Source organism: Anolis carolinensis, chromosome 3 (genome assembly GCF_035594765.1).
Source record: "Anolis carolinensis isolate JA03-04 chromosome 3, rAnoCar3.1.pri, whole genome shotgun sequence".
NCBI classification, from domain to species: Eukaryota; Metazoa; Chordata; class Lepidosauria; order Squamata; family Dactyloidae; genus Anolis; species Anolis carolinensis.
The window spans coordinates 104,082,808-104,109,631 of record NC_085843.1 but is presented as its reverse complement, the minus strand read 5'-3'; the positions used below and the strand labels follow the sequence as shown (position 1 = coordinate 104,109,631).

Below are 26,824 nucleotides of genomic sequence, written 5' to 3'. Positions count from 1 at the left end.
GTAATACCAACCCAGGTAGTTTCATTACCAATTGAATACAATGGTTGGAAAGGAATTTGGGACTTTGCCATCAGTTCAGATATACCTTATAAATGTTTAATCGGTAACGACCTGGCTAAGGAAGTTAAGAACTGGCAGAAGTTATGTGAGGAAGATGAAGATAACTTCGAAGGCCCTACTCAGGAAGCAATATGCTTGCCAATTCATCAGGATGTAGGAGAGGATCCAGAATCCAGTTCTATAATTACTGAGATTGTTAACAAGACAGAGGGAGTTAGAGAAATTCTGCAAGAACAAAAGGCAGATGAAACCTTAAAACCCTTGTTTAAACAAGCTGAGAATACACTAGAGTCAGCAGAAGAACAACCCTCTAGATTCATTACTAAAGATGGCGTGCTATATAGAGAGAGTAAAAGTCTAAAGACAGCAGGAGAGTCAGAGGTGCATACCCAAATTGTAGCGCCAGGGAAATTCAGAGAACAACTCATGAGGGTGGCACATGATAGCCCTCAGGGAGGCCATTTGGGTATCAGAAAAACAACTAAAAGAATTACAAAGAACTTTTATTGGCCTGGCATGTTCCAGAAAATAAAAGAATTTTGCCGGTCATGTGACACCTGCCAAAGACTGAGTACCGGGAGGGATAAGATCAAAGCTCCTCTAATCCCTATGCCTGTAATTGGAGAGCCATTTTACAGAGTGGGAATCGACATAGTTGGTCCTCTTTGTAAACCAAGCAAAAGGGGTTATAAGTACATACTAACTATGATCGACTATGCTACAAGATACCCGGAAGCAGTAGCTCTCACCAACATCGAGACCTCAACCATAGCTAATGCTTTGTTATCCATTTGGGGAAGAACTGGATATCCCAAAGAATTAATATCTGACTTAGGGACCCAGTTTACATCGAAACTTATGAAGAGACTACTTGAGTTATGCGGCATCAGGCATCTTACATCGACGGCCTACCACCCACAAACAAATGGGTTGGTCGAAAATCTAAATAAGACTCTAATTAAAATGATAAAGTCTTATAGCCAACAGAGACCGCATGATTGGGACATTAAGCTTCAACAACTATTATTTGCATGCAGATCAGTCCCCCAGGATAGTACAGGCTACAGCCCTTTCGAACTGTTGTATGGAAGAAAGGCTCGAGGACCGTTAGATTTGGTTAAGGAGTACTGGGAGGCGAGCCCAGCAGCAGAGCCGGTTCCAGTGGCTGATTATCTACGAGATCTACAGTCAACAATGCAGTTAGCCAAGGACATCACACATGAGCATCTGACCGCAGCACAACAACGGCAGAAAGACTATTACGACGCAACATCTAAGGCGAGAAACTTCAACATTGGAGATGAGGTCCTGTTTTTGTCACCTAACAGAACCAACAAACTTCAAATGGATTGGTCAGGACCCTGGAGAGTCACCAAGAAGCACAACCAAGTGAACTATGACATCTATAATGAACAATTAAATGTCGAAAGGAGAGTCCATGTAAATATGTTGAAACCTTATGTTTGGAGATCGGCTAATGTGTATATAGTAGTGTCAGAAGATGAGTCCGGTCCCTTTACTTTTTGGGAAGGTGATCGAGAGCTATATAAAAATTTGGATCGGTTGAAACAGGCCATTACATCAGATTCTGTCTTGAAAGCCCCAGATTTCGATGAACCCTTCATTTTGACTTGCGACGCGTCTGACATTGGGTTAGGAGCTGTCCTAAGTCAAATTGATAAGGAAGGTGAGGACAGACCTATTTTATTTTTAAGTAAGAAGTGGCATTCCCACGAATGCAGTATGTCCACCATTGAAAAGGAGTGTTACTCCATAATTTGGTCAATAAGGAAACTCAAACCTTATTTATGGGGAAGGAAATTCACCCTACAAACCGACCATGCACCATTGAAATGGTTGGATAATGTAAAAGGAACAAATAATAAACTGTTACGGTGGAGTTTGTCATTACAAGATTTCACATACGAAATCAAACATGTCACAGGTAAAAGAAATGTTGTTGCTGATGCACTGTCTAGAGTGTCTTGAAAAGTTAAAGGTTTTTATTTATGGTTTATTCAATGTATTTAATCATAATAAGTTTGTGTTACAGTAATGTGTTTATATACATATATATATTGTTATGCAATTTTTAAATTATTTTTGCCCATTCTGGGATTCTAAATGGCCAAAAATAATCTTCTTTGGGTGGAAGGTGTGGAGAAGTCATAGTTATTGTGTTTAATTTTTGTCTGTTGGAGTGTGTATTTGTGTTTTAGTTAACAGTAGCCATTTTGGAAACATGAGTAAAGCAGCGGACATTTTGTTTCATTTCACAGTGGTTGGGTTGCCATGGAGATGAAGCTGGTTAGCTCATGAGAGAGAAGTGGGCGGAGCCAAGGAAAGGAGAGCGGTTTTTAAAAAGAAGAGAACCCAGTTCAGTTGGGAGTTGAGAGTTGGGAGTTGAGAGGGGAGAGTGTGTGGGAGAGAAGGAGAGGGTGTGTGTGTGCATGGCTGTAGGCTTGTTCAGTCAGAAAGTACTGAAAAGATAGGCCTGGCACAGAAACCTTTAGTCAGGACAGACTAAAGGGAATCTAGTAAGATCTCTAGTGGGGAAAAATCTAGGGATCTGGGATTTGATCGGTATTGGATCAAATTATTAGTCTTATTGTAGTGGGGACATTGTCCACGAAGGAACTCGACTGTGGTTAGGGTTCGCTACAATTTGGTAACATCAGTAAGAAAGTGGAAGAAGATTTACACCAAAGTCTACGGTTATAGAGTTATTAAGCCACTTGTCTATTTAGAGTTATATAAGTTAATCATCCAAACCCGCAACTAAGTTTTGTACAAATAAATTTGTTGTTATTTGTTAACACCAGTCTCATCTCATTCCATTTGCGTCTGTGGAGCCAAGTTTCATCAGTATTAATTCAAAAAACCTCACATTGGTGGCAGTTAATTGAATAAACCACACACACAGTATATAATTGGTGGCAGCGTATAGAGGTTTAGTGTAACACTTAAGTTTAGTTTACATCATTTCAAATTGGTGATAGGGGTGGGATCTGAAAGGATTCCCCTCTGTCTGAGACCCCTTTTTCACACAAAATAGAGTCTTAAGGTTCAAAACAAACAATGTCCCAAACCGGGCGAAACTTTGCCACCAGAAGCAGCGCAAACAAACCGGTGCCAAAAACAAAGCAACGAAGGGCAAAGAGTTACTGCAGGGTCAGAAGCCAAGCCAGTGGTCGGTAACGGAGAGTAACTGCAGAACCAGAAGTCAAACTGGAATTGGGAGCGGAGCGTTACTTCAGGGTCAGGAACGAAGCCAACGGTCGGTAACGGAAAGTCACTGCAGAACCAGGAGTCAAACTGGAATTGGGAGCAGAGCGTTACTTCATGGTCAGGAACGAAGCCAAGTCGGTAACGGAGAGTACGAAGCCAAGCCGGAATAGGGAGCGAAGAGTAATGCCAAAACGATGTCCAGTCCAAGGTCCAAGATGAGAAGTCGTCACAGCAAAGTCCTCGTCAATGGGTTGATACAAGTAGCCAAAACGACGGAGGCGAACTAATGCAGACAGTAATCACAATGCAGTCTAAGGAAAACCCACACAGTTCCAGCCCCCGTCGTAGAAGTAACCCGGAATATACTTACGACGGTTGCACAGTCTCAAGCCAGTCTTCAGGAACATGAACACGAAACCCAATGGCGCCCAACAACCACCTTGCCACACACAAGGGCCCAATGACCAAATGCCCTCAATTTATTTACAACTTGTCTTCAGAACTTGAACTGGGCACCACCCTTCCCACAGGTTGCTCCCATTCCTCATCCGAGCTGGAACCATCCTGCCGACGCCCAGACCTACCCGCAGCTGTGGAACTATCCCCACTCCTCCAATTAGACCACCTTGGGTCTGAGCCTGAATAACCACATGTTTCCTCAGCGTCCCCATTACCAGTGAGCCCAGTCTCCCCATCACAACCCTCAGGAGCGCGTGTCCACTCCATGCCATCCACTTCTGCCCGTACCACAACCTCAACGTCCATTTCAAGCCCATCCTCCCCTTCAACACCCTCAAATGACTCCTCATATGTTGATTCCTCAAATATCTCTCTAATCCTCTTTCTCTGTAACTCCTCAAATGAGTCTTGCTCCCGAGGAGTCTTTCTTCTCTTCCTGCTACTATCAGTAGTATTGTTGACCCCAGAAGGCTCATTCACAACACAAATAATAGAATCATTTATACAAGACAAAGAAATAGGCTTTGCAGATAATAAGGGTGTCTGGGACAGCATTATGAAGACAGATAATATGTAAATTTCTAAAATATATAGACAATTATTAGAATGGTCAACGAAAAAAAGAACAAATAAAAGATTGTATGATTAAATGGGCCCAGAACATGCTTAGATGCTTCTTTGTTTACACACATTTAGGAAAAACATTCCTCCGTAGCAACCCACCTGTGAAATAGGGTAAAGAAAACTAACTTTCCACTCTATCCTGTACATAATTTTATCACCTGTTCCTCCTCCTGTTCTTCTTGCTCTCCTTTTTCCCCTCCCCCTATCCCACATCTGACTTCTAATTGAATTACCTCTGTCTTGTCTGGATTAAGTTTCAATTTGTTTGCCCTCATCCAGTCCATTACATCTACTAGGCACCAGTTTAGCAAAGATGAATCTGTCTTGGAATTAAGCACAGAGTAGTAACAGAGCTGGTGACACCTGACTGCAACAGAGTTATTTAGTATTGACAGATTTATTCTAGCATAAGCTTTCCTAAATTATAAATCTACGCTACAGCTGGATTTTTGTATCAAATTATACTCAATTATGCATTAAGTTGTGATCATGAAGATAAAAAGTTATCTATCTCCAACTTACCAAATGCATGGGGAGAAGGCAATTCATTTTGCTGAAAACTGGAAGGTAAGTGATAGTTGAGTGATATTTCCATCAGGTTTGGAGTAGTTTAGTATAGGCTGACACAGGAGTTTAGGTTTACTTCAGATTCATGGATTATAATAGTAAGGCTCCAGGTATATCTAGCTTATACGTTAGGGAATGAGACACTAAACAAATTACATGCAGAAAATGACAATTATGTTGTTAGCACTAATGAAACTATTTCATGAAAACCACTTTTTCATGTTTACTAATGTACATAGTCAGTAAACATGAACATTATTTCTTATTCTATTACTTTATTTAGTTTGTTACCTTTGAACTTGTAAGAACACACTTGGCTTGTTCCTCAAGCCAAATGTCTTTTCAAAGATGAATTTTGTAGATTTCAAAGATTTAGGGTCTGAACCATCTTGACATCCGATGGCACAGTGGGTTAAATCCTTGTGCAAGAAGGACTGATGACTTGAAGGTCGGGATGCTGACCTGAAAGTTGCCGGTTCGAATACAACCCGAGGAGAGCACGGATGAGCTTCCTCTATCAGCTCCAGTTCCATGCGGGGACATGAGAGTAGCCTCCCACAAGGATGGTAAAAACATCAAAACATTTGGTCATCCCCTGGGCAACGTCCTTGCAGATGGCCAATTCTCTCACACCAGAAGCGACTTGCAGTTTCTCAAGTCGCTCCTGACACACACACAAAAAATCCCTTCTCTCCATACTCAGAAGTAGCAGTAAGTTTTATGATCTGAGCCTCTGTCCAGAGAGTATGAACTTATATGCTTGTATCATAGAGTTAATTGTGGAAATTATGCATTAATAGAAAGCTAAATACAGATCCATCATGCTACATTTGGTCACCTAGTAACTTGGCTATGTGGTTCAAGCTAAAAATAACTTTTCTTCACCTCCATCCCATTGAAGTTTTCTTGTTTTATAATCCTATCATTTTGAATAAAAAACTAATTGCCTAAAACTGTATAATTCCTGGTTGCTTTTTCATTTCCTTGAATAACCATTGGACTAAAATTGTTTTTTCAGTAGAATTGTTTGTTACAACTCAGTTGTCAACATAGCAAATGGTTACATCCTACCTTTCTTCCAATGATTTCTTCCTTCCCATTTTGCCCTGCAATAGTAATATTGGTGAGGCAAATTCAACCAATACATTTCATTGCTCATCATGGACTTGAACTTGGATCTCCTAATTCTAAATTCAATATTCAAAACAATAAACCACAGGGGCTCTTGTTTAAAGTTTCCCTTTAGATAATGATAATGCCTTTCATTGAAGAGGAAGCCACTCAATGCCTACTCATACTTAATTTTTTACATTTCCCTTGTTTTGGCATCCAACAGAAATGCTGATGGATGGAGGTGAACGCTTCAATTTAACATCTATGGTGGTTACATCTGAAAAGCCATTCCAGTGTTGTTAAAGACATTGCATGACAACCTGATCCTTTGAGCTGAATCTGTATTTGATCTTGAACCTCTGGTTGCCATGACACCCAGCTAAAAATGGTTTGCATACTTTTCCCTGGGGACTGCCAACCACTAACATATTCCAAGGACATTACACTGGCTTTTCATTCTGTTTCCAGCATATTGATGTGAGACTCCTTTTCAGAAACATGAAGACCTTGCAGATAGACTTCAGCAAACATACTGGATTTTGAAAATGTTCTTTCATGTGAGTATATTCAAGCTTTTAATCTGTTAATCCATACATTCTTTTTTTTCCTACATCATTTTAAAATTGTCTCTACCAAAGCACAGAGAGGCAACTACATATAGTACATGTAAAATATAGAATGGCATCCTATTAGCGAGTTCTGATGGCACAAGCCCAACTGATATCATCATAACTTTATTTTGCCACCATGGGGGCTAGGTTTCTGTACTGGCCATGCAACAATTAAAATCTTCCCCCAAAACCACATTTTCTCTGGTGTGCTTATCCCATCATCTTCTATCTGTGTAGGAGTTATGAATAACAGTGAAGCATTGGACTATTTGCCATATGGCTATAGATCTTCTCCAGGACTCTCCTGAAGGTCCTCTGGAGGTCCTCAGCTATAGGAAAAAAGATGGATGCTTTTCTGTGGTTTCCCCTGCTTTCCTTTAGCTAGAACATGCCTATGTTGATTAGGAGGCCTGCATAAGAAAAAATATGATTTTTCAGGGGAGGGTTAAATGAGATAAATATCATGTATGATATGTCTTGGCCCATATGTCCACACAGCCCAGAGGTGTAAATTTGCAGCTTCTCAGATATTGCTGAATTAGAACACACAGTGTTTGTTACAATTAACCATGCTAACCTGAGCTGCTGACAACTGTAGCCCACCAATAATTTGAGGGCCACTTATTCCCCTCCTTGATAAAGCATCTAGCGAACCATGATTTCTAAAGTATGCTAAATATTTCTCAGCACATTTTGTTAAACATAATCATTGCCAGGAAATGTGAAGCACACACACTAACACATCATTTGTGATCTAACTCTCTATCTTCTAAATTTTGTGATCTAAAAATATTAGCAAACCAAATCCAGAAACAAATATTTGAAGAGAGAAACATTATTTGGTATAGTTGGTGCCAGGTTTTAAAGTGTTGCTTAGTTTGGATAGTTGATGCTGTTTCCAGAGTTTGATTTCTTCTCAGAACCCACCCTCCACAGTTTACGAGAGGAGAATGAATGGTATCTGTAGGGAGAAGGGCCATAGGAGTGGTGAAGTATGGGCATAGAGACCAAAGTAGGACTACACCTACCTTATCTTTTGGTGCATGCAGATATATCAAAAGACAAATGCATCTTGGATTATAATATTTCATAAATGTTGGTGAAGGATTGCATGTTTGAATACCTGTTCTTGCAAAACATAAGGGGGTACCTTCACATAGGAATGCCTTAGCCATACCCCTTCACCCTGACATGTTAGTTATCTATGAACAAGGAATGATGTTGTAGTTGTTGTTGAAACAGTTGATATCTAGTCATGCTATCTCCTACCTGCCTTACAAGATAATCCTGTTTTTGAAGTATTGTACTATATTTCTGAACATTTTGCCACACCTGTCTAAATCAAAGCTTTTCTCTTCCATGTCATTGCTAATAGTCAACATGGATTTACCAAAAACAAGTTATGCCAGACTAATCTGATCTCTTTTTTCGATAGAGTTACGAGTTGGGTCGATACAGGGAATGCCGTGGATATAGCGTACCTAGATTTCAGTAAGGCCTTCGACAAAGTTCCCCACAACTTTCTGGCAAACAAACTAGCAAAATGTGGGCTAGACAAAACTATGGTTAGGTGGATCTGTAATTGGCTAAGCGAACAAACCCAAAGGGTGCTCACCAATGCATCGTCTTCATCTTGGAAAGAAGTCACGAGTGGAGTGTCGCAGGGCTCCGTCCTGGGCCCGGTTCTGTTCAACATCTTTATTAATGACTTAGACGAAGGGTTAGAAGGCACGATCATCAAGTTTGCAGACGACACCAAACTGGGAGGGATAGCTAACATTCCAGAAGACAGGAGCAGAATTCAAAACGATCTTGACAGACTAGAGAGATGGGCCGAAACTAACAAAATGAAGTTTAACAGGGACAAATGCAAGATACTTCACTTCGGCAGAAAAAATGGAATGCAAAGATACAGAATGGGGGACACCTGGCTAGACAGCAGTACATGTGAAAAAGATCTTGGAGTTCTTGTGGACAACAAGTTAAACATGAGCCAGCAATGTGATGCAGCTTCTAAGAAAGCCAATGGGATTTTGGCCTGCATCAATAGGGGTATAGCGTCTAGATCCAGGGAAGTCATGCTCCCCTCTATTCTGCCTTGGTCAGACCACACTTGGAACACTGTGTCCAATTCTGGGCACCACAGTTGAAGGGAGATGTTGACAAGCTGGAATGTGTCCAGAGGAGGGCAACTAAAATGATCAAAGGTCTGGAGAACAAGCCCTATGAGGAGAGGCTTAAAGAACTGGGCATGTTTAGCCTGTAGAAGAGAAGGCTAAGAGGAGACATGATAGCCATGTACAAATATGTGAGGGGAAGTCATAGGGAGGAGGGAGCAAGCTTGTTTTCTGCTGCCCTGCAGACTAAGACACAGAACAATGGCTTCAAACTGCAGGAAAGGAGATTCCACCTGAACATCAGGAAGAATTTCCTGACTGTGAGGGCTGTTCGGCAGTGGAACTCTGCTGTGGTGGAGGCTCCTTCTTTGGAGGCTTTTAAGCAGAGGCTGGATGGCCATCTGTCGGGGGTGCTTTGAATGCGATTTCCTGCTTCTTGGCAGGGGGTTGGACTGGATGGCCCATGAGGTCTCTTCCAACTCTACTATTCTATGATTCTAAGTCACATGAAGAAGTGGAGAGATAAATAGTACATTCAATTCAGTGAAAGCTTTTACATGGTTCATTTATTCTTTCATAAACTAGCTCTTTTTGCCAGATCCAGCATTAATGCAATGATAACATTTGTCCATCTTAGTGAAATGAGATAGATGTTTCATAAAACTAAGTTATGATGTTTATTGTTGTTCTTGTGGAAAAAGAGTGATAATCCTACAATAAGATAAGACTGGCATTACTTGAGATGTTTGAGCATCAGTCATATCTATCTGATATAGTGTGGAATTATGGGAATCTGGGAGTACTGTTCAGTGTCACAAACTGCCTGGAGACTCATATATTATGGCATCAACATGGTAAAGTATAAAGATGTTTTGTGTACGTTATTCCTTGTGTAAGCATTACACAGTGTCACATGAATGCCCTGCATTCTACATGGAAATGTCCCACACTCATTTTATTTTTAAATTCTCAGAAGCCAAATGTATGACGACTGGAGACAAAATGGTCTTTTCTGAATAATCTTATATGGAGCTATGGTACCTCACCCCATCACAATTCACTCCCCTCCCAAAATCTATCTTTTAAACAAGATTGAATAATAGTCTCACACACATAACTATTACTTGAAGGGGAAAAAATCTGTTGGCAAAAAGGGGAGGAGGAGAGGAGGGAAGATTCAGCCTCAAACAAACAGCTCAGATTCTGGTGTGTGTGTGTGTGTGTTTATAAAAAACTATACAGCCAAAACTATACAGGGATAACCCTTCCTTCCTTCTTTCAAAGGCAAGGAAGTTTAAAAACTATAGAATGGAGGTCAAAGAAGCTGCACTCTTCCCTCCTCCTACCTTCTTCCAAGGCAAGGCAGTTTACAAAACCTGTGATGGAGGTTTTTACAGAAAGGAGGGAGGGATGATCCAAGTTTCAGAGACATCAGATTTTGTAAATTGCCTTGCCTCAGAGGAAGAAGGGAGAGAAGAGTGGAAGCAGACAACAACAACAAATTGACAGATGTATGGTCCCATCTACACTGCCATATAATGCAACGTAGATGCATACAATGCAGTTTAAGTGATGTGGCCTATTCATTTCAGCATACGTGGCAAATTTTGGCGGCAACTCCCACTACTTGGCTCCCACTAACTTTTGGGAGAAGTACTTCCGGGGTAGCTCCGGGAAAAAATTGTAGTGGAAGTGGAGTTGCTGCCAAAAAAAGCCTCCAGTGGCAACATGCTGGCCATAAGATGCTTCCTCCCATGTGATGAGGGAGGGATGAAGCCAGAACGGTGCGAGGCATGGAGTGATAAGTCCCCATGCCTACTGGGCTGGTGCTGCCAGGATTGCTGCAATCTGCAGCAATTCTGACAGTCACTATAATTATATCTTCGATTTTAGTGCTGTTTTAATGAGCACTTTTCTCTAAAAGGTAAATAAGACAGTATTTTAGCACTATGCTTTGATTTTTCATTTATTGACAAGATTGTCAATTAAAGTATCTGTTTTGGAAAATATTTTACATCAGATTTAGCATAACTGTCTTTTCTGACCATGTCATTTCCATTATCATTTTAATTCTTTTTAAATATATAAATCAGATAATCATGTTTAATCTACTGCCTGTGCCAACATTGCAACTTGTGGAGAGCTTATGTTTTCCAAACCTACACATAGTTGAATCAACTGTGACCCTCTTCTCCAGCTGATGACAATTTTCTTTAATCAATTAGTCATGACATAATATTTTGTATATAATACAAGCTCTAGAATATTTATCTTCTTCAGTCATGAATGCCAGCAAATATTAAAACAGTGAATGTGTTGATGCCTTTAGTGAACTTCTATGGCAGAGACATGCAAACAGTTTTGTCTTGCAAATTAGATCTGGATATTGCATCCTATGGACTTTGGATTTTGTCATACGTTGTTTCTACTGTTGAAATTAACACGATGAATGAAGTTATGCATTTTAATACAGTTCTAAACCACAGTTCCAAACCTAGGTCAAATATTGAATACTAACAGATTAATCATAACTTTAAGGTATGCCTTTTGTACAACCAGAGACACTTTCTAAATACCTGCATCAGAGTACCACAAAGGTACATAGACATGCGAGATTACACAAATATAGATGTGTGTGTTTTTTTCCCAAGTACTGATATTTATAATTTCTTTCTGCAGTATATTGAAAAGTCATTGAAAGCATATCTTGTAGAATTTTTTAGTTTTATTTTAGATCCCCCCCCCCCCCCGCATCCCCCATGAATATCGCAGCTTGGAATAATGATACAAGAAATAAACATTGCTTATTGGCAAAAGGAAAAAGAAAAAAGAACATGAAGGGGAAGAGAAAGAGGGGGTAGTAGTAGTAGTAGTAGTACCAAATGACAGTAAATTTGTTTTTATTGTCAGTCCCCTTAAGTTGTGGGCTACATTTTCTGCTTGGCATGGCAATGGGATTTTTAGAGCAAAAATGAGAGAACAAATGCTTATGCTTGTTTTTTTTTTTATTTACTTAGGGCTTGGAGTCACTTGGAGCTTGTGGCAGCAGTACAATGTTGTGCCCGCAAAAGAATATGTTACTGACATGAAGACAAACTTCCTCAAAACTGTTCCACCCCATTACCACAAAGTTCCAAAGAAAGTTAGGGCGGTTCAAGACATACATTAAACCCACTTCAGAGCGCGTTTAAGAAACCAGCTCCGAAGAGGGTTTAAGTCTGCATAACCAAGGAAAAAACAAGCTTTGCCCGTTGGCTGTCCACATGCCATCCCAAAGATTTTTGGGATGGCATCTGGCCACCCAACTCTCCTCCCCCCCCCCCGGCAAAAACCCTTACAAATAAAAAGAAAACTTACTGAGTGCCATAAGGCCTCTCTTCAGACCTGATGGTGCATGTCAATGAGGCACAGGGAGGGAAGGCCCAAATTGCTCCTGGCTCCTCCCATCTCTACCAGGCCTAAAGAGAGGCCTAATGGCACTCTGTAAGTTTTATTTTATTTTAAAGGGTTTTGGGGTTTTTTGGGAAGGAGATGGGCTCCATCTCACATCTTTGGGTTCCAGAAGCCCAAAAGATGCAAGATGGGTGTGCAGACAGGTCCCCAGGTAGTCCCAGGACTACCCAACAGTCTGTCCCCACAGGGCCCATAGCCCATTAGACCTGTGCCTTTCACAAAGGCATGGGTATAATGGGCTATCAAATTAATTTGGGATTAATTCAAACTAATTATTGTTTACTGAAGGCGTCATTTGGATGCCTCCAGGAAAAGTGCAACAGGGCCTGGGATATGGGCCCTGTCTGGATGGGCTCTTAGATATCTAACACTATCACCTGAGCCATTGTAGAAGGGCTATCACTGTGCAGCAATGTACATCCTTTGGATGTATAAGGTACAAGAAGTGGTCACTGGGTCTAAAAAGATCCCTTTCTAAGGGTACTTCCAGACAGCATTGAAATGCGGGTTTTAAAATTGGAGCAAAAAATCCCAGGACCTGATAAGTCCTGAAAGTCCACACATAGACCTATCAGTCTCAGGAAATGGTCCCCCACTGTCTTCACACCTTCCTTTGAATTGGATCAGAATGCAAGATGGAGGGTGGATGGGGACACCCTGCAGCTGGTTTTTTCAAAAAATATTATTTCCATGATGCGCTGGACCTCATATGCACACACGGAGATCCAAACATAAAGCAGATTTCTTAGTCTCTCTCTTCACCCATCTGTTAATTCAAGCTCTGTTTAATTTAATATTATAAAGATCTAAATAAAGGAATGGTTGCAGAGAGTTCTTATTGCTTTCTAATTCTGTTTCCCTTTAGCCACTTATGTTTCCATGGCTCCGTGTTTTTGACAGCCCGATCATCTGTTTTGGGCTTTAAAAACATTTGTGCTGGAGCAGTCTACACAGGGAGAAGGGAAGGAAATCATGTGTTTTGCATGACTGCATGTATATATAGTAATGAGAAAATGCACCTTTTTGGATGGAATAGGGTTTTAAGCACACCTTTTAAACATGTGCTTTTCAGCTTATTCACCTTATTCCACCCACACTTTCGCTAAACATCGTTTAGCCCCCCTTTTTTATTCTGGTTACTTATGGAATTTTAGGCATGTGTACAAAGGCCCTAAATCAGGAGAACATCTACATGCCAGCCCAGAAAATACTGAGCTAGATGAACCAGTAGTAACACATGGGAGTATGACAAGCTAAACAATAAATAAAAGAACAAAATAGTTCTATTATTTACTGTTTAGCTTGCAATCTACCAAGAGCCCTAGGCACTCTATACACTGCTGTCAAGCCACATGATTTTTCCTGACTAAATATAGCACATTACAGTTTGCCTTCTCAAAATGTATTTTGTTCATTTTGACTTAGTTCTACAATCTTGAAATCTGATTCTTTTTTTTAATATAATTTTTATTAAGTATTTTTGCATACAGGTTTAAAATAGTGGGGTTCAAAAATGAGAGAGGGAAGTAGGGGGGTAGGGATGAGGGGGTGGGGCTGGGTGCGAGGATATAGAAGAGGGGGGGTGGAAAAAGGGGAAAGGAAGAGAAACAAAAGCAGAGGGGTTGGATTTTAGGAGGGGGGAGGGGGCTAGAGAGAGGCTCGGGAAAGTCATTTGAGTCTTTGGATGTCAGAGAGTAGTCCCGTTGTGGTGTCGGCTATTCCATGGGTAACTGTCCCTTTGGGTGGGGGGGTCCGTTTGCCTCCTGAAGCGACTTATTGTGTTGCTAGATTTGTATATTTCTGTTTGTTCTTATGGAATTTCTTCGAAGTATGACCGTCTTTTCCTTATGTATTCTTCAAATGTTGACCAGTCGGTTTCTTTTATTGGTTGTCCATGGTGTTTCTTCATCAGAAAGGTTAATCTGTCCATGGTCTTTATTTCCCATACTTTTAATAGCCATTGATTGATTGAAGGGATCTGGTTTGTTCTCCATAGTTTGGCGAAGGCAATCCTGGCTCCTATAACCAAATAGTTTAGAATTTTTTCCTCATTTGTGTTCAATTTCAAATTTTTAAGGCCCAATAGATATAGTTCTGGTCTCATATGTAGTTTCTTTCCCATTATTTTTTGACATTCTTCGTGGATTTTTTTCCAGTACCTCTTTGTTTCGGGACAGGACCACCACATGTGGTAGAAACTGCCCTCATTCACCTGGCATTTCCAGCATTTTATTTGAATATTTTTGTTGTAATGGCTTATTTTTTTTGGAGTGATGTACCATCTGTAAATCATTTTGTATTGATTTTCTTTTAAGTCAGTTGCATATGTGTGTTTTATATTTTTCTTCCAGATTGATTCCCATTCCTCATATCTTATAGGCCTTCCTATATCTTTTGACCATTGCACCATGCTTCCCTTAATTTGTTCTTCCTCAGTATTCCACTCCAAGAGTTTCTTATATATCTTTGTAATTAATTTGTTCTCGGACTCTAGAATTTTGTCCCATTCTGAGTCTTTCTTCATGAAGCCATCTTGTTTATCCTTAATGTATTCTTCCTTTATTTGCCTGTAGTGGATCCATGATAAGTGACCAAATGATTTCAATATTTCTTCTTGTGATTTTAGTACATATTCATTTTCTTGACTTGTGAGGACATCTCTGTATGTGGGCCAGTTTATGTTGCTTTGGATACTCTTCTGAGTTATTGCTAGTGGCGATAGCCACATTGGAGTCTTGGTGAACATTCTTATTTTATATTTCTCCCATATCTTGTTTAGTGAAGTTCTTATTATATGGTTTCTGAATATTTTCTTATCATTTTGTCTGCTTTGTGCCATATATATAAATGCCAGTCGGCCTTGAAATCTGATTCTGCCTTCTATGAGTTTGGTCTTAGCTATGCTTCATATTTTGGTGCCCTGATGAGAGCATCCCCTTTGTTCTTCCATCCAAGCCATTGACAAAGATGTCAATTACAGTGAACCTGGGTTGTGAGAAATGACTTGTGTAGGTGTGCATTATCGTGATGAATTTTGCTGGAACAAACGTCTTTTAGTGGTCTCTTCTTTCTTATTTCCTCAAGTTTCTTAAGTGTGGTTACATAAGTTTTGCTGTTGATTGTGGCACCATGTTGTCGAAAATCAACAAGAATAACAACCTGAATGTCCCAAAACACAGCTTCATCATGATAATGCACACTCACACACATCATTTTTCACAACCCAGACACTTGCAAAAATGGGCTAGTCTGTAGTGTCTCACCCACCCTACAGCCCTGATTTGGCCTATTCCAACTTTGGACCTCTGAAAGACAACCTACGTGGTTTCAGATTTAATGACTTGAATGGTGTCAAAACAGCTTTAAAATCATAGGCCACAAAGCAAGATCCATGAATTTTTCCAAAATGGTTTTGATGCCTACGTTAAACAATGGTGCAAATGTGTACAAATTGATGGTGACTATATTAAATTATAGTTTTGCGTAGAGGATAGTTCAGGCTATGATCTGTAGCAACTTCTGCTGATATATGTTCATTCATGTTTTTATGACACAGGAGGCAAAGCTTTTTGACCCACCTCATATTTGTGTGTGCACATATGAAGTCCAGTACATAATGGAAGGAATTTTTTTAAAAAAAAAAAATCTTCTGTTGGATGTTCCCTATCCACCCTCCATTTTGATGCACTACAGATGAAGGCTGTGAGGATGGCGGGGAACCATATCCCAGGATTGACAGATCTGTGTGAGGATCTGCTGTCAGGTCCCGAGATTCTTTGTCTTAGATTTAAAACACACACATACACACACACACACACCTGAAGACTCATTATTCTTTTTAAATAGTTTAGCTATTTTCCTTTAATAAATAAATAAATCTTGCAATATGTAAAAGAAAAATTTGTCAACCATTAAATAGCATTAAATAGCTGGGTTTATTTTGTCCTTGGATACATTCAATTTGTATTCATTTTAGAGTTTACTCTGTTAATTAGAAAAGGTTATGAGATTAATAACTAGCCAATGCTAATGCATGCAATGGACTGTACGTTTCAGTTGATGGTGTTTTTCCCCAAAGAGGCTTTAATGATTAGTTCATACAAATTAGAGCAAACACATCTTTGTTATCTTTCCGTTCTGGGCTTCATCCTTATGGAAGCATTCTTAATAGTTGATTAAATTCAAAAATACAAAGCAAATTACCGCACTGTAATTTCTAGGGAACAATTGTTCAAGGAAATTCTAATGACTGGAGCCTGCTGTCCATAACATAACAATATATTTAATTTTAATACTCACCTTCAGGACAAGATTTGATGGACTATTTCTTCTCCTCATGTCCACCAAGCCTAATTGAGCCATTGTGAATTAAACACTGGCTTAACACATGAATACAGCCAAGGGTCAATTGGGCTGACCTTAGGCCATTTAAATCTATGCTGAATCCATACCTCTCAAACCTAGGGCATTACAGATTACTTAAAACTACCTTTATTCTGGCCTAACACATAATAGTCCACATAATATTTGTGGAACATTATGTATTAGATTATGTGTATTAATTTCTGGGATGAAGGAGTTATGTGACGATGGTAATATCTGTAGCACAGGTTGCTGCAAGTTGCATTATGTTCAGTCCTTTGAAGATTTCCTCAGAAATAAACCCCATCAATGGGACTTTATTCCAAGCAGATTTTCTACGATTACTTTGGTAATGATTGGTGGACAAGGTTTTCTTTGGAGACACAAGAGTTCCATCCCAACCTTTCAAAGAAATATTATTGCCATTCTTCTCAATGACCCCAAAACAGTTTTTACAAGTAGAAGACAAAACAAACTCCCCCATTTATCTTTTACATGAAGCTAAAAGGCCTACTGTTTGAAGAGAGAACTCAGTCTTTTCCCTTCCCTTTTGCAATACCATTAGTGGTCTCTAAATTTAATGTGTAAAAATAGCTTGAATTTAAAATATCCCCATTACAGTAGTGAACCATATTACAGTTTTATCGAAACTCAAATAACTTTGTCATAAAATAGGAATATTGGAAATTAAATATTCATGTAGCTATGCCCCAAATATACCACTTCTTCAAACTCCAAATAAAACCAATAGATCATTTGTGACATCCCAGCGGCAGTTCCCATGAATACAGTCAAATTAGCTAACTTCTTGTTTGCATCAGGGAGACCTTTTACAACAAGGCATCACAACTACATTGAAAATCAAAACAAAGGATGAGGATCCAGGACAGTTAAGCATCTCTGCGAATTTCTTCCCTTTTCTAACCACCATCACAATTGCTATCTCCAATATTTCACAGATGAAATGTGGCACACTTGAAACCAAGGAATATCAGAATATGGCCAAGATGTCAAGGAAATAACTTGGCCTTGAAAAGGCTGAAACAGTCTGCTTTTGCCTCAGTCTGCAGGGAAGAGTAAAAATATGGCCCTTTTCCATCATGGAATTAGTTGAGTGTAAATTGCTTTGAATTTAATTTGCAGCAATAGAAGTAAGCAGAGAAGAAAGGGGTAAAGTGGGAGGAGGGCAGAGAAACTGGCAGTCCATCTACACAGAAACTATAAAGCAATTTGGAAGTGGATTAAAATGAACTTGTTTCATTGTGCAGCACCTACACAAGCACCCCAGAAGCTGGTTCAAGGCTGGCATTGTGGAATGCAGATCAGAATCAAACACAGGAACTGCCGTATCCATGGACTGACAGCTTCTGGAAAAGGCAATGTTGTTTTCTTACCTAGTCCAATGAGATGCACTGGATAATGGAACAGTATCTTAATGAAATTTATGGTAATAAATTGAGATAGATTTATCAATAAAAAAGAAGAGGACAGGGAGCTAGCTGCATCATCTTGTCTAATTTGGTTGTTGCAAAGAATTTGTGGACTCCCTGTTTCTGTGCTCTTGAGAAAAAAAATGAAAGTTCTGTGAAGCTTGAGGAATAGTGACCTTGTGAAGGTGATAAAAGAGAGATTTATATTCTAAATCAATTTTGGTTTTTATCCCTATAGTTTATTATATGAAAGATGTGTAGACACAAGAAAATATGAGAATTTCTGACGTGTGTGACGAGTGGCCACTGACCATGCTGGGTTAGGGATTCTGGGATTGGTAACTTTTTGTTACACTCACAGTTCGAGGGTGTTCCCTCTGCTAGATACTGAAGAAGGGCTCATGTGACACTTAGAGTTTTTTAAATGAATAAAAATAATTATTTTAGTTACTTTGATGGGCAGGAAGTTACAAGTTGTCTTTCATATGTATTCCTCCAACACAAAAAAAGAAGCAATTCAACTAGTTTAAGCAAACTCTTTTTCCAAAATAAAAACATGCCCATGTGAAATAAAACCTTATCAGGTAAGTTTTGCATAAGTAAACAAAAACATTTTCAGTCTCTTAGACACTGTGTTGAAGGTTTCTTTCATATGCAGCCAGGTATGGCTTTTGTTCAGAGTATCCACACTGTAGAAGTAATGTGGTGGATGCTCCTTCTTAGAGATTTTTAAACAGGGTGGATGGCCATCTGTCAGGGGTGCTTTGAATGTGCTTTTCCTGCATGGCAGGGGGTTGGACTGGATGGCCCATGTGGTCTCTTTCAATTCTATGATTCTGTGACACTACTTTAACTCCCATGCCTTAGTGCTATGGAATCCTGGGATGTATAGTTTAATAAGGCACCAGCAGTTCTTGGCAGAGAAGATTAAAGAACTTGAAAACTACAAGTCCCATGATTCCATAGCATTGAACGATGGCAGTTAAAGTGGTGCAGTACCCATTGAAAGTGTACACTTTGTGGACATTTTGCCCTGATAGAGTTATTATTTTGTGACACACTGGAGGTAACCAGTTTTCTACGTTTCCCTCTTTTTCTCTGTTTTATTGCTTCCCCTTGCTCAGTAATGGATTCTGTAGGTAGCTACTGTCTGCATTGCTTGTTGTAGGCAGGCACATTCAGCTACAGTAGAATCTGTTATGATTCTGTTAGAATCCTGGTATGCTTCTTGGCAGGAAGCTGGACTGGATGATCCATGAGGTCTCTTCCAACTCTATGATTCTATGCACCTAGAATGTAGAATGAATGCAATTTGACATAAAGTTAACTGCTATGGCTCAATGCTGTGGAATTCTGGAAGTTATAGTTCAGTGGGGTATCAGCACTCTTTAGCAGAGAAGGCTAAAGATCTTGAAAAACTACAACAACAATTATTCAAAAGCATTGAGCCATAGCAGTTAAAGTAGTGTATCAAGTCTACAGTGTACTGTAGATGCACCTCTGCTTTTCTACAGCCCAAACTGTGAAATTTACTGTAGACAGGGGCCATAGCCAGAAAAAATTTCGGGAGGGGTTTTGAAAATTTGGGGGGGGGAGGGGTTGAACCCCTAGCACCCCCCCCCCCCTACAAACCTGTCAATATCTGCTTGAGATAGTGCCTGGAGGGACTCTTAATATTTTGCATCTCATAGACTTAGCATGGGGATTTGGTTAACCAGTTAAAAATCATGAGTAAACCAGGTTTTTTTTATAACCTGAAAAATTGGGGGGGGTGTTGAACCCCTAAACCACCACCCCCCAGGCCTGACTGTAGACATGTTTATGGGAAGTCTTCACCATTCTACAGTGCTGATCCTCTTTTTAAAAACAAACAAACAAACAAAAAAGCTCCTTTCATTGAAAAAGAAAAAGAAAAGTAGGGAGCTGGGCAAAGTCATAACAAGGCTTTGTAAAAAAAAGAGTTTCTTTGGTCAAGGTTTTGTTAATGGAGACATGGATGTACTAGAACCAAACAGAAAAGTTAGTGCCAAAATTACATAGTGCCATGAAGGTAGACCACTATGAAGGAACAGTATGCTGCAACAGGTTGTCACACTACTTTCACAAACCGCACAAAATGTAAGCTGGTGAGGACATATCCTAAAATGTCCTAGAATTCACTCTATTATATGTCTGCAATTGCTGGTTTTTAGTGTGACAGATTCATTTACTCTGTGCTACAGGCAATCTCTGTCTGTATCTAAAAATAGCTTTAACAGCTGTACACAAGGAACAATCACTTGTGGTGGAGGAGTACATGAAAATAAAAGACATCTGAGAAAGAAACTAGAGATAGAAACCTGTTCAAGGACACATTTCTTTCATTTTCACAGGATGTGTGTGTGTGTGTGTTAGAGAGAAAGAGAGAATGAATGTGCACCTGGTAATTGCTGTCCTTGCTCCTAAGCATTAATGCATTATATGTATTAATACTTATAGCTCTACATGGATAGAAGTGACCATTTGTTGAATACATGGCACAGCATCCACACACATCAAATAGGAAGACCTTTATGTGTGAAGGTTTTAAAGTACTGTATGTGATTCTTCTACCTAAAAAAAAATAGATGGGAGCAAGTCTTCACCATATAAAGTCTCCCCATGAAACATCTACATCACATTAAAATATGTCTGGTAGAAAGAGGGAGGGAATGTACAAGTTCCTATACCAAGGGCAGATGATTGCTAATTGAGTAAACTTATGAAGCGTATCCCATATTCAAAATGCTTGGGTCCAGAAATGTTTTGGATTTCAGACCTTTTTCTGAATTTTGGGCTATCTATATTTCTTTATACAACATAATGAGATATCTTGGAAATTGGGCCCAAGTCTAAGTACATAATTCATGTAAGTTTCATATGCATGAACATAATTGTGTACACAATATTTTTAATCATTTTGTGCATGAAAAAACATCATGTACATTGAACCATCAAGAAAAAAACAGTCCCTATCCCAGTCAATTTCAGATTTTTGAGTATTTTAAATTTCAGAATTCCAATTAAAGAATGCTCAATTGGTATTGCTAGAACTAGTGAATGTTTGTTCATTTTTCATTTGAGCTGAGCTGATAGCTTTCAGATAATAATGACTTTTTAAGGTGGTGAGGAATACTACAATAACTCCGATTTATGCCTCCTGCTTATGTACTTTTAGGGATGCTGCAGAGGAGCTCTCCAAGGGTGGATCTTCACTGACCCACTACCCTGGGGCTGATATAGCATGGCATATGCTGGATTGGCCCTGGGATGGGTCACAGAATGCCGCTCCCCAGCTCTGCTGGACACCCACTCTTAGCGTCTCCTCCCATTTTCTGTGTCACAATGGTTTGGCCACTACGGAGCTGATTCTGGCCTGATCTATGGTAAGTGGTCAGTGTAGATAGGATCTTATATCTCCTTGCACAATATCTCTTGCCCTGGGAGAATAATAGTAAACAAAAGGATAATAGTATTCAGCTTTGTGAGTACGTCTGGACATGTCCTTATTGTTTTTATGCATGGGGCAGAAGCTGCTATATCTTCTTTAGAAGCTTGAATGGATTTCCATTATATAGTAGAGAATGAAGGAACAACAGTGCCCATTTACTGTATCTAGACTATATGTTTTCACCTTACTACACAGTCATATAGAGCCCATATTGTGTAGTGGTTTGAGCATTAAATTATGACATGGAAACCAGGTTTTGATTCCCCACTCAGCCATGGAAATCCACCAGATGACCGCACTCAGCCCAAGAAAAATCCTGTGATAAATTAGTCTTAGGGTCACTATAAGTTGGAAATTACTGGAAGGCACATAAGAACAGACATACACTACTCTGAAGAACTGTCAGATTGGAACAAGGCTTGGCCCTCTTCAGTAATTTATTCCATAACTTCAGTCTACAAAAGCAGATGGAGCAGTTTAGATATTTTGGCTCTCCAGGCATTCTGCTCTCCAACAGTTCTTCAGCATTGTACTTGTTTGTAGGGGAGATGGAAGTTATAGGAGAAAATATCTGGAGAGCCAAAGTTTCTTTATCTTATCTTAGAACACACAGAGGTTCAAAGACTCAGAACTGGAAACAACATGGCTGACAACTTCAAGGAGATGAAGCTACTTCAAGAAGTAGTCCTCAAATAGTGTTAGTGCCCTGTTCCAGTTAACAACTAACAGGGCCTTTCAGAGGCCTAATATCCAAATTCTGATTTCTTCTTTGAATATTACATCTTGATTTCTCATGGCAGTGCTTCTTGGCCCTCAAATCCTCAAGCTGAGGAAAACAAGAGAAAATAGAGGGAATTACCCTGAAGGCCCAAACTGTGGTATGTGATGTAAACCAAATAGGAAAGATGGCATTTTTTAAAACAACTGATTGACTTGCTGCTGCTGTACAATGGTAAATGAAGATCACATTTTTACCCTCGTCTCAGAAGGAATGTAAATTGAGGAATGAAACAGATATTTTCATTTATGAATATGTAGATATACCATATAGTACTTCTAGAAAATATAAATTTTAAGTTAATATTACAAATATTCTTGCTGTTCAGAATGAGCCAAGATGCAGAAAGGAAAAGAATGTTAAAATAACAATGAAACCAAACTAAAATAAACTTATTACTGTTTCAAAACAGTTGTTGCAAGCAAAATCATACCAGACATTTGAAAACACCTGCATCAATAAAGGTAAACACAATAGAATACTCTGTAACATAAAAATCAAGATAGAATATTATTCTGAATGGTTTGCATTACAAAGTAAAATGTTGCTAGCTGTTCTGAGAGAAAACTCTGAAGAGAATTGGAATGCAAGTACAGTACCCCTTATCCAAAATGTTTGGGGTGGATTTTATTTGGGATGGGATTTTTTGCATTTTCATCCTAATAAGATAACTTGGAGATGGGACCCAAGTCAAAATGTGAAGTTCATATATATTTCATATATACCATATGCACATAGCCTGAAGGTAATTTTGTACACAATATGTTAAACAATTTGTTGCATGAAACAGAGTTTGTGTACCTTAAACCATCAAAATGCAAAGATGTCACTATCTCAGACACCAATGTGGACATTTTTGGATTTTGGGATATTTCAGATATCGAAATTCTGGATAAGGAATGCTCAACCATAGCTATTCAAGTGCTTCCATGCTTTGCATTTTCTATAATGCAAGAAGTAAATAGCCTGCCTAATCTTTCTTTGTGGTATTATAAGTTAGAGAATCAAAAGAATTCAACACAGACACTCACTAGAACAATATAAAACCAACATTTGTTTTGTGGGTGAAACATGAGTGGCTTTATTATCTTTTGTTTTAGAAATATTTGGCAGTAAGACAGGAGATAAATACTGGTACGATGATAGTGGCTACAAACGTGAAATGTAAGCATGGATATCTCTTGAGATGTTAACATTTCTTGTCTCAGTTTTGCACTTACTGCATCCTACCTCGATTTTTCTTCCCATCCTTTTTATGACTTATGTGTTTTCTTCCCACACAGTTTAAATAATGTCACACTAACTTGTAGATTCATCCATGCAATTTAACCAATTAAATAGATAAATAAATAGAAAGAATTTAGGCAGTTTTTATTTCTCTCCTCTTTTTTTTAAATTACAGATTTTTTTAGAATTGCACCATCTCATAATGGTAGATACCAGCATCATATTTACCCAAATGCCCAAGGTCATCCTGTGGGTTTCCACAGCTAAGCAGGGATTTGAACTAAGGTCTTTGGAGTCACAGTCCAATGCTTAAAATGCAATACCAGGCCCCAGTGTCCAGGGTGGAATCTGCCTTTGATCTTTTGATATCAAGTTTTTCATTTATTGACAACATTACAAACGGTTTCAGAACTCGAAAGAGCGGTTTCCATGGCACCCCATGGTCTGTTGTTCAGGTGCATCTTGGACGGATCACAAGCCAGATTCAGCTCTTGTGTCTCAAAAAACCCGAACCATATTCCAGTCTTTTTCTTTAGAGATCACCAACCATGTTTGAGTCTTGTGTTTCAAACTCACTTGAAAGAGCTGGAGAAGCCATTCTTTGTTGATATTGATCACCTGGTTGAATCCCATCAGTCACAGGTTGCGTCCTTATTCCCTGATTGCCTTGTGACTGACCAGGAGCACTTCTGTGTTGTCTGGATCACATATCAATTTCTTTGCCCTCATCCAGTCCATGTGTTACAGCAGGCTATCCATTTCTGTGGGTCAAATAGGGCATGGGGCCATTTGTCACAGAAAAAGTTTTTATTTTTTCAAACCAGGAGAAGGGTTTACCTATATATCACATTTTTTCCAAAACAGAGAGGAGGTTCATATGTGAGAGAATGTGCATATGCATAACTCCATAAATAGTAAATACAGTTTGCCTTGTTTCATTATCCACAGATTTAACAGTATAGAAAAGTGGCTTAAAAAGAGATTAGGCTTAGCTGGAGGTCACTTCCCAGGTGCAGTCTGGCTCATCCACCTGGCCTACATCCATTTGTGTGACTTTGTTCTTGTGGTGATTGGTTGGATCCTGTGCCTTACTGCAATGGGAACTGATGAATTTGTTTATTTATTTACTTCATGTATACCCCATCTTTCTCACCCCACAGGGACTCAAGGCGGCTTACAGAATCGGGCAAGCATTCAATGCCGATGAATGAAGAGTGTGGCATCCCATGCGGTGCCTCGTACCGGTGCTGGCAAGATATGGGTTGGGATCTAGGGAGTCTGTTTCACAAGACCTCCTCCTGAAGGTGAGACCATGAAGAGGCAGTGACTGGAATTCTTGGATGAACATTGGTCCCTCCCAAAAGAAATTTTCATCACACAGGACCTGATGTCTTTAGCTAGTATTGTAGTATCCTTAGCTTTAGCTCTAAATTAACAAACCAGTGTGAAACCAGCAGGGTTTAGAAATCATGTTTAGTTCTCTATACTTTTAAATGCATTCCAACAATAGACAACAATATGCTAGTTCAGGTAATATTGAAGAGATAATTCCCTTAAAAGTCAAGGGTAGGAGGAAGGGATGATGTTGTTGGATTTTTGGATTAGGCCTCCAGGTTCAAATCCTCATTCTGCCATGGGAAGCCTCTGAGGGCTCTTCTACACTGCCATATAATCCAGATTATCTAATCAGATAATCCAGTTTTTCTGCTTTGAACTGGATGTGAGTCTACACTGCCACGAAATCCAGTTCAAAGCACACAATCTGGATATATTATGGCAGTGTAAATGGAGCCTGAGAGATCTTGGTAAAATCACGCTCTTTCAGACCTAAGAAGACAACAAACTTACCCTAAACCTGAGACTCCATAATTTATAATGGATTTAAAGGCATATAACAATAACAACAGCAGCAATAGCAAAGGTCGAATAGGTAGCTTCTTATCCTAGGCCCCTTCCACACCACCCCTATATCCCAGGATCCGATCCCAGATTATCTACTTATCCCAGATTATCTGGCAGTGGGTGCTTGTATAATCCAGTTTAAAGCAGATAATCTGGGATCAGATTCTGGGGTTTAGGGAAGTGTAGAAGGGGTCATAGTAAAAAAAATGGAGTTTCACTTGAAGAAACACTATGTCAGACAAGGTTGCAGGATTATATTTGGAAGCAGGTGTTGTCAAAATTGGAGGAAGGAATGTGTAAAATGCAGATAAGAGCATACTATTCGGGGGGAAAAAAACAGGAAAGGCTTAGAATCATTGCTAAAGAAATTTGGCCATATTGTGAGAAGACATGACTTACTAGTAAAGGCAATATAATGTATATTAACTGCTTTGATAATCTGGATTATATGGCAGTGTAGAAGGGGCTTCAGTTTGTAGGATTAAAGCAGGACTGCTGATGATAGGGTGAGGTCTCTTCTCCATGGCATCCCTATTAGTTTAGGCCCCCTTCCACATAGCCATATAATCCCTATTTCAATATCCAATTAAGATATTAAGTCAATAAAGCATACTTAGTGCTAGACATGGTTATTTATTTTGTTTCTTTCTTTTTCTTTTTCTTTAGAGTAAATTGCTGCTTTATAAAATTATAGTTTAAGCAATACAAAAGAAATTTGGCCATATTGTGAGAAGACATGACTCACTAGTAAAGGCAAGAATACTTGGTAGAATGAAGGGCAGTAGGAAAAGAGGAACATCACATTCCATAGCGATAGACTCAATCAAAGATGCCACAGTTCAGGGTCCTTCTACACTGCCATATAAAATCCAGATTATCTGCTTTGAACTGGATTATATGGCAGTGTAGACTCATATAACCCATTTCAAAGCAGATAATGTAGGCTATCTGCTTTCATAATCTGGATTATATGGCAGTGTAGAAGGGGCTTTAGTCTAGAGCTCCTTCTACACAGCCATATAATCCCTATTTCAATATCCAATTAAAATATTAAATCAACAAAGCATACTTGGTGCTAGACATGGTTATTTATTTTGTTTCTATCTTTTTTTTTCTTTTCCTTTTGAGCAAATTTTTGAGTTATAAAATGATAGTTTAAGCAACCATGGCCAAAACCTGTTTGGAATGGAAGATAGAGGAAGAGAAGCTCCCCACGGGAGAAATAAAGATGATGATGATGATGATAATTTTGTTGTTGTTTATTCATTCAGTTACTTCCGACTCTTCGTGACCTCACGAAGCAGCCCACGCCAGAGCTCCCTGTCAGCTGTTGCCACCCACAACTCCTTCAAGGTCAAGCCAGTCATTTCAAAGATATAATTTATCCATCTTGCCCTTGGTCGGCCCCTCTTCCTTTCTCCTTC

General features: G+C 39.3%; 1 long non-coding RNA gene across 1 annotated transcript; it reads left to right on the top strand.

Annotated features, from left to right (window-relative positions):
• The first annotated feature begins 6,391 nt into the window (after positions 1–6,391).
• Positions 6,392–25,643, top strand: LOC134297523 (uncharacterized). Its single transcript, XR_010004292.1, has 3 exons — positions 6,392–6,608; positions 21,221–21,428; positions 24,659–25,643. It is a non-coding gene; the product is annotated as an uncharacterized LOC134297523 (long non-coding RNA).
• The last annotated feature ends 1,181 nt before the right edge of the window (positions 25,644–26,824 follow it).